This window comes from Mustela putorius, unplaced genomic scaffold (genome assembly GCF_011764305.1).
Source record: "Mustela putorius furo isolate JIRA1106 unplaced genomic scaffold, ASM1176430v1.1 tig00000174_pilon_pilon_pilon, whole genome shotgun sequence".
Taxonomy (NCBI): Eukaryota; Metazoa; Chordata; class Mammalia; order Carnivora; family Mustelidae; genus Mustela; species Mustela putorius.
The window spans coordinates 43095079-43102821 of NW_025421304.1; the positions used below are offsets into that span (position 1 = coordinate 43095079).

Sequence of the window (7743 nt, forward strand, 5' to 3'; positions counted from 1 at the left end):
GCTTCCTCTGTACCCTCCTGGCCCGTGCTGACCCCTCCCCGGAGCGTGTTCTCTTACAGGAGACCAGACCCTCCAGAAGGGCAGGGCCTGGGTGGGGGAGGGGCTGGTGTCCAGGCCAGGGAGCACAGCTGCAGGGCTGCTGGCCTCCACCCCAGGCCCACTCCCCCCTGGCCTGACCACACAGTCCCTTCCTCCAACCTAGAGGTTGCAAACTTTTCCTATAAAAGGCCAAAGAGTGATAAATCTTTTAGGCTTTGCAGGCCACATATGGCCTCTGTCTCTGTCTCTGTCTCTCTCTTTTTTTTTAACAACCCTTTAAAAATGCAAAAACCATTCCTCGCTCCCAGGCTGTCCGGAACGCCGGCTTCAGGCTCTGCCCTGTCCGCGACTGCCCGCCAGCTCATGGAGCACCCACTGCCTGCTCAGGCTGGCAGAGCAGCCCTCGGCCCTCCTCCCCTGCCCGACAGACGGTGACGGCTCTCCTTGTTCACTGCCGTCCATGACTGCCCCGCTCCAGGCCCCGGGGCAGGGACCCCACCGCTAACCCAGGGCCGGGTGGCTGGAGAGAAGTCCGAGACGGTTACAGGAGCCCTTTCCTGCCTCTAGCTCAACCACGGTGGGGAAAAGTGACCCAGGGCTTCCCCTCCCTGAAAGCCTGAGCACCACCCCAGCCCCATGCAGCGTCTGCAGGCCCAAGGGAAGGGGCCTGGCTCAGCCCATGGGTGCACCGTCTGGCCCTGTAGCCTGTCCAGGTAGCTCGATCACTCCGCCGACATCCAGAGGTGAGCCCTGTGCCGGGCACAGGGCACAGAGTTCCCATGACAGAAATGATACATGAGTGCAGCAGTGGGAGTGTGCAGACAGCCCCCAGCGGCCAGGGAGCAGCCCAGGAAGGCTTCCAGGAGGAGGGAGCAAGTGGACAAGAAATGGCAAATAGGACCCTGATTCATTGCTCCTTCTTGGTTCTAGATGGCCTGGAGACTCCCACCTACCCCTGTGGGTCGCCACTTCTGGGGTCTGTCTGCAGAACATTGTAGGCATCCTCTGACCACCACCTCAGGGCTCCTGAGGCCTAAGGAGGGACAGGGACTCACCTGGGTCACACGAAAGGTCACAACAGAGCCAGGGCCGGGATTCCAGGTTCTGGGACAGGGGCTGCTGGCGCCTCACGAAGGGTCTGCCCTGCCCAGGGTCTGGGGGTAGGTCCAGGGACCCTCATCTGGGGGCCTGGGGAGGCGTGGGCAGCCTCTCACTGTCCTGGCCCCGCCTGCCGGCCTGGGCCCTCCGGCAGCAGGGCCCTGGGGGCTCCACATGAGGAACCACGTCGGGCAGAAAAGCATGTTTCCTTCCTCTATGCTTCCTGCTTCCTCACAGGAGGACGAGAGGACCACCCAGAGCTCAGGAGGGAGCGTGTTCATGGGGGTCCTACTTTCCTGGCAGACTTGGAAGGGGCGGCCCGGGGCAGGATTGACCCTCGGCCTCCCCAGCTTCCTCCCTCCAAGCGAGCCTCACTCAGGGCTCGGACGGAGCCGCGCGCCCTGCCCCATAGCCCAGCAGGTTCTTGCCCCTTTCCATGGACACAGCATAGACAGAGCGGAGAGTTGGGGTCAAAATGGCGGGAGGCCCGCGGGCAGCGCATCTGGGGTGGACGCGGAGTTGGACGCTGCCCCATGCTGGGGTTGGAGCGCCACGGCACCCGTGCAGAAGGCTGCCGGAGGGTCGGCTCGCGGGGGCAGGCGGGGCGGGCGGGGATGGAGGGGCGCTGAGTGAGAGCCAGCAGGGAGCCGCGAGCCGAGCTCGGGGACCAAGGACAGGGCGGTGCCGGGGCAAGGGGCTGCTGGGAGGGCAGGAGTGGGGTTGGGTCGGCTCAGGGTGGACATGTGAACATGTAGGAGGTCACAGGAGGCGGGGCAGGAGGGTTCCCAAACAGGACCCCTCCCTGCACAGCCCTCTGGACGGGAAGAAGGTGCCAGGCGCGGCCAGCCTCACCCACCTCCCCACGTGTACCGTCATGGGGACACACAGGCTCTGGCCGGCGACCCTGGCAGGAACCGTCCCGCTGCACCTGGAGAGGCCGTGGGGCAGGCGAGGCTGGGGCCTGAGCCCTGTCCTCCGACGAGCCCAGCAGGCAGCTGTCACACGTCTCCACTGTCCGGGGGCAGGGCACAGCCATGTGGGGACGGCACAGCGGCCCGGGACACGCTGTGCTGGGCCCCAGGCTGGGTGGGCTCAGGCCTGATGCAGGAGACCAGCTGCTCCCAGCAAGGGCCTCGCTTCCCTGGCTCCCAAAACAGGCTCCATGAACTGGGGAGATGCTGACCCCCGAGACCGGAGAGCAGCATTTCTACTGGACAAGGGACCTGCGTGAACCTCGTTCTCTCGCTGGTGAAGTCATTGCTCTCGGCGCCCAGGCTGCCCGTGTCCCGGGGCTGAATAAGTGTGCGTGTGGGTGGCGGGCACAGGACCTCACTGCTGGGGCAAGTCACAGTGAAGCACGGGCAACGCCCCTGAGGGTCCGCCGTGTTTACGAGAACCGGGGCCAGTTGGCCCAGGGTCCCCAGCAAGGTTCTGGAAGAGCCTGAGAAGACCACCTATCTTCCGCGTCACCTGTCCTGCCGTGACAAGCCTGCGGTGGGCTGCAAGCTGATGTGGAGGCCAGGGAGCTCACGGTGGCCGAGGCCACGGAGCACACAGTAGCCGAGGCCATGGAGCACACAGTAGCGGCGGCTGCACTGGCCCACGGGTCCTCCCAGGCGGCCAGATGGCTGGCCCAAGTCCACACCCACAACTCCCTGGGGCGCCGGGACTGCTACAAGCGTGCACGGTCTGGTACACGGCCACGGGCCACAGGCGGCCTTTGCACACTTGAAGGGGCCTGTTGTGAGCGAAGGGTGGAATCTGGAGCCTTCCCTGATTTCATCAGTTACATCTGAGCAGTCCCAGGTAGCTAGCGGCTGCCGTGTGGGACGGCCGGACGGGGCACTATGGGGACACAGACGTGGGCTCAGGTCCCAGCTCTGCCGTGCGTGGCTGTGTGACCGGGGGCAGCTCACTTCCCAACTGGAGCTAAGTGCCCCGCCTCGAACCGGGAAGAGCCGCGCAAGATAAAGAAGTGGGCAAACCGGTGTTTTTTAATAAATTAATTTAATTCTAAGCAGGTAAAACCAGATCGCCCTCAGAAGAGCCCGGCGGGCAGGAAGCGCACCGTGGACGTTCGCCGCCCTCTCTCCTTGCGCCGTCCGCCTGGACCGGCTTTCGGCCTGTGTCCGTCCGCTCCGGCGGTGTAACCGGCGGCACGGAAGTCTCAGCGACAGACGGCAACGACCGCTCTCTCCCGCTCACTCATCCCGGGGTCTGCTCTGCCGCGTCGGACCCGGACTGTGCTTGGCCGAACGTGGCTCCGGGCTGTGGTCACTTCCGGTCCTGCCGCGTCCTTCCCGTCCGTGGGCTGCGCGGGCTCGCTGCTGCCCTGGCCGAGGCCAGGAGCGCCCAGGGGCGAACGGCCACGCAGCTGGGCTCGGATCTCGTGGGTCATCCCGCCCACCCACGGGTTACTGGCCCAGGACGGCAGCCAGTCCTACCCCAGAGCCTGGGAGGAAGGCGTGCGCTCTGCGGAGGCATCTGACCTTCCGGCCTGGCGAACGCTGCGGGGGGTGAGGAGCCCCGAGTCGGGCTCCCCGGAGCGCGTGTCTCGGTGGCGGGGGCACGTGACTCCCTTGGTGGCCCCAGGCCCCCCTTGTAATGTAGGGCTGCAGGCACAGCGGTCCCAGGACCCCTCCGGGCCGACATTTCATAGCTCAAGCTCAGTCACCACGGGCTGCTGTTACCTCCCTCGGCCCCTATGGGGACCCCTGAGCAGCCTGTTTGGTGCAAATTCGTGAAGAACCTTGGGATTGTGACGCACTCAAGGGTCATCTTCCAAGAGGCTCCCTGGAACGCTGGCTCGTGCTCCTCGCGTGCTGGTGACGCTCCCGGGGACTGGAAGGAAGTGGACTCTGCGAGAGAGCTTTCTGGTTCTCACTGCGAGCCACCCACCCCGCCCGCCCCCCACCGCAGGCGTGTCACCGCCCTCCTGACTTCACCTCTGCTCACCTGACCTCTTCTTCCCTAACCGCCGTGGTCTTGCTGTGCCTCCTAGTCCAGTGTCCCCCCAAGACTTAGCCAGGCCGCCCTGGAAGAACGGAGGAAGATGGCATGCCCCCCCTTCCCAGGGCTTCTAGGGCGCTTCTAGGGCTTCTGGGTTGCTGGGGTGCACGAAAGCCGGGGTGTGGCAGAGCCACAGTGTGAGCAGTCCTCTCGGACACCTGGCTCAAGTGCTGAACTTAGCAGCCGAGAGCATTAAAAAGGGATTTTATTCCATTTCTCCGCTTCGCTCACTGCTGCCCAGCGCACGTCTCTGGGGACAGGGGTTCCTGGCTCGGTCCCAGACTCACTTCTCCGGACGATGTCCCCACCCTGGCTCCCACCCGAGGCACCGGGCAGGGAGAGGAGTCCACTGCCCAGTCTGCTGGACCCCAGGTCACGGGCTTCCAGCCCTGGCAGGGCGCTCTGGGACCCCACGCCAGCCTGCCAGGACCTCCCCAGCCTGACCCAACCCGGGCCCTCCGCAGGGTCGCCTCACAGCCAGGACAAAACCCTGAGGCAGGGACTGGGTCTGCGCTTCCGAGAAGAAGGGAGGGCCCTTTCGCCCACCGCGTCTCGCCGCTGGGGCTCCGCACACCCCACCCTTCTCCTTCCGACCCCCCGTCTCCACTCTCGCGCCCTCCGGTCCAGGAGGCGGAAGCCCAGGGTGCAGCTCCTGCCCTGGGCTGGGGGACCGTGGGCTTGTTGCGGTCCCCCTGAGGAGGCTGGAAGGAGCAGCAGGTAGACCCCCTCGGACTCCCTCGTGCCTCCCAGAGAGACCAGCGGGCATCCCTGCCGACGCCGGGGCCCGAGCCGACCCGCGGCCCCACCCCCCGGCCCCCGCGGTCGCCGCTGGGGCAGCCGGGCCTGGTGGAGTGTGGACCCAGATTTGGTCCCGAAGGGCAGCAGGTACAAGCAGTTCTGCCCCCCCGAAGGGCCGGCCACCCCCCGCCACCCCGTAGGAGTGTCCTGAGGCTTTGCTAACGGAACACTGCGTTACCTCCCAGCGTGGAGGCCAGAGTCTGAGATCCAGACTGGACTCGCTCCCTCCGGGGGGCTTCACGGAAGGGCCCCTCCCGCCTCGTCTGGCTCCTGGGGGCTCCAGGCCCCCTCCGGTCTCCGCCCCGTCTTCACGCAGCCTCTCCTCCGTGTCTGTCCCCCTTCCTCTCCTTGGGGGACACCAGTCCTCGGGTTCGGGGCCTCTCATCTTCGCCATCACATCGGCAAAGACCCTGTTTCCCGGTACGCGCACAATCTCAGGTCTGGGAGGTGGGACTTGGACACATCCATGGGGGGCAGCGCCCCACGTCCTGCCGTCCTGCCGTCCTGCCGGGACCCACTGTTGCCTCCCACCTGGGCCAGGCTGGGGCCCACGAAGGCAGGGACCAGCAGCCCGGCCCTGGGACTGTCACAGAGGGGCAACTCCTGTCCCAAAGGACTGGGTCCAATAGGGGAGGGACAGCCCTGAGCTGAATGCGCGAGCCGGTGTGCTGACCCCAGCCAGGGGCCCTCTCTGGCACCCAGGGTCCCCCCCCCAGGTGAACGGGATCCAGGGGGGCCTCCCGATGACCCAGCTTGGGGTTGAGGGTCTGGGGTGGCTCTAGGGGGACCTTGTAAGCTGTCCTACCTGACCTGGCACCTTTCAGCCGCCCTTGGATCTGAGGGAGAAGTCACACGGATGCCAGCCTCCGAGGTGGGCACATGCACGTGTGCAAGCATGAACACACGGGCCTTTTGCGGGGGACAGGGCCAGCCCCGAGGAGGCCGGCGCGGGAGACTGCCAGCTCCCGCCTCCCAGCTTCGGGCCCGGGCAGACGGTCAGCTCTGAGCCCGGTTTCCATCACTTCACTTGGAAAGACCCGAAGGCCCCCGATGCGGGAGGGCCAGCACAGGCACGACCAGGAGGCAGAGGAAGCTTCCAGCAATCTGGAAAAAGGAGCAGGGCAGCCACTGGCCTCCCTCATGCCAGCATCTCCATCCCAGATCCACAGCCCGCCAGCTGTGCACACCCCCACTGGACAGACAGGGAAACTGAGGCTGAGAGGCGGGGCCCGGGTTTCACAGAGCAGGAGCGGCACCGCGGCCGGGAGCCGGGTGCTCCCCCACACAGCAGCACGCGCCGCCCGTGCACCCACGCACCCCCGACTCCCCGCGCCCCAGGGGGACCCCCATCGCAGGAGCCAGCAGACCCCTCCCCGCAGCCGCCTCTCCCTAGCAACCCCCGTATTCCAGATGGTTCCCTCCCGCGGCCCCCACCGTAGGGCTGCCGGTATAAACACAGAGCTGCTTTAGTTACCGAAGGAAAAATACTTTCCACATTGGAAGAGAAGACGGCCAGCCACGGCCCCTCCGAACCGGGCTGCACCGCTGCGGCTGCCCGCTCTCCCACCCGAGGGCCGCCTCCCTGCCCGCCTCCCCAGACCTCCCCCTGCCGCCCCCTGGCCGGGCAGCCCACCGCCTCTCAGACCCCAGCCCAGTCGCCTGCCAGATGCGCCGGGCAGCATCCCGGGCCTCTCGGACCTCCGCGTCCCTCCTGCGGGACGGCCGCTCGGGGGCTGCGGAAGCGTGCGCTGTCCTGGCGAAGGGACCAGAGGGAAGACGCCGAGAGGCGCGACCGGGTGGCACAGTGTCGCCACGGAGCCCCCCAGGGGGCAGGAGGGCCAAGGCCGAGGACCCAGGAGGACGGAGGCTGGGCTTGGAGGACACGGGGCCGCAAGCCAAGGACACGGCACCCCTGCAAGCTGGAGAAGGCAGAGGAATGGCTCACCCCCACCCCCCAGCCCCAGAAGCAACCAGGCCCACCCGCACCTTCACATCCGGCAGACCTGTGAGCCGGACGTTGGAATCCAGGCTTCTGGAACGGCCCAAGACCCCGAACATGTTGCTCTCGGCCTGTGTGATTTTTTCTCCAGAAATCCAGGCACTACCACCAGGGCTGTGTGACCTTGGACAAGTGTCCTCACCTTGCTGGGGCCGGTTTCCTTGTCATCCATGGGCAGCAGCAGGCACACCCTCGTGGCGAGCATTCGGCGAGCCCCCCACTCCGGCCACTCAGACCCGTCGTTCGTTCCCGGGACCTCGCACCCTCCCAGGCCCCCGTGGGGCCCAGGTAGCACCGAACACCAGAAGCGGGGAAGCCCAAGGCCACGTGGCCGTCCCTCCCCATTGTGGGTCCTGGGCTCCCCTTAAGGCTGGCCCAGGGCCCCTGGCTCCGTGGAGATGGCGGCTTTCCCGGATGCCTCTCTGTCCCCAGGCTGTACTTGGCTTCCTCCCTGGGGTCTGGTGGATTGTTGTCAAAAAATCTTAAATCAAAGGACGAGGCCTTGGGAAGGCCCTGACCCTGCAGGCACATGCGTGCCGACGGGGACTGACGCTCTGGTTTCCCCGCGGGGAGGCCGGGGACACATGCTGCCGCTGACCAGTGTCTGCAGAGGCCAGCAGGCTGTCTTTTGCTGGACACTGGACGGATGTCCAGAATGGGCAGGTGCGCAGCTGCAGGGGCTGGGGCGGGGGGGCAGAGGTGAGCAGCGACTGCTAATGGGCGTGGGGTCACCTTGCATGGTGACAAGATGGAGTTCCGGAACCAGGGAGAGGTGGCGGTCCCGCAGCCCGCGGGTGACT

General features: G+C 66.4%; 1 long non-coding RNA gene across 1 annotated transcript; it reads right to left on the reverse strand.

Moving 5' to 3' along the window:
- Positions 1–4044: 4044 nt before the first annotated feature.
- On the reverse strand, positions 4045–7425 carry LOC123391006. The gene is made up of 3 exons (XR_006605642.1): positions 5750–7425; positions 5123–5354; positions 4045–4171 (listed from the first exon to the last, which is right to left on the reverse strand). It is a non-coding gene; the product is annotated as an uncharacterized LOC123391006 (long non-coding RNA).
- Positions 7426–7743: the final 318 nt, after the last annotated feature.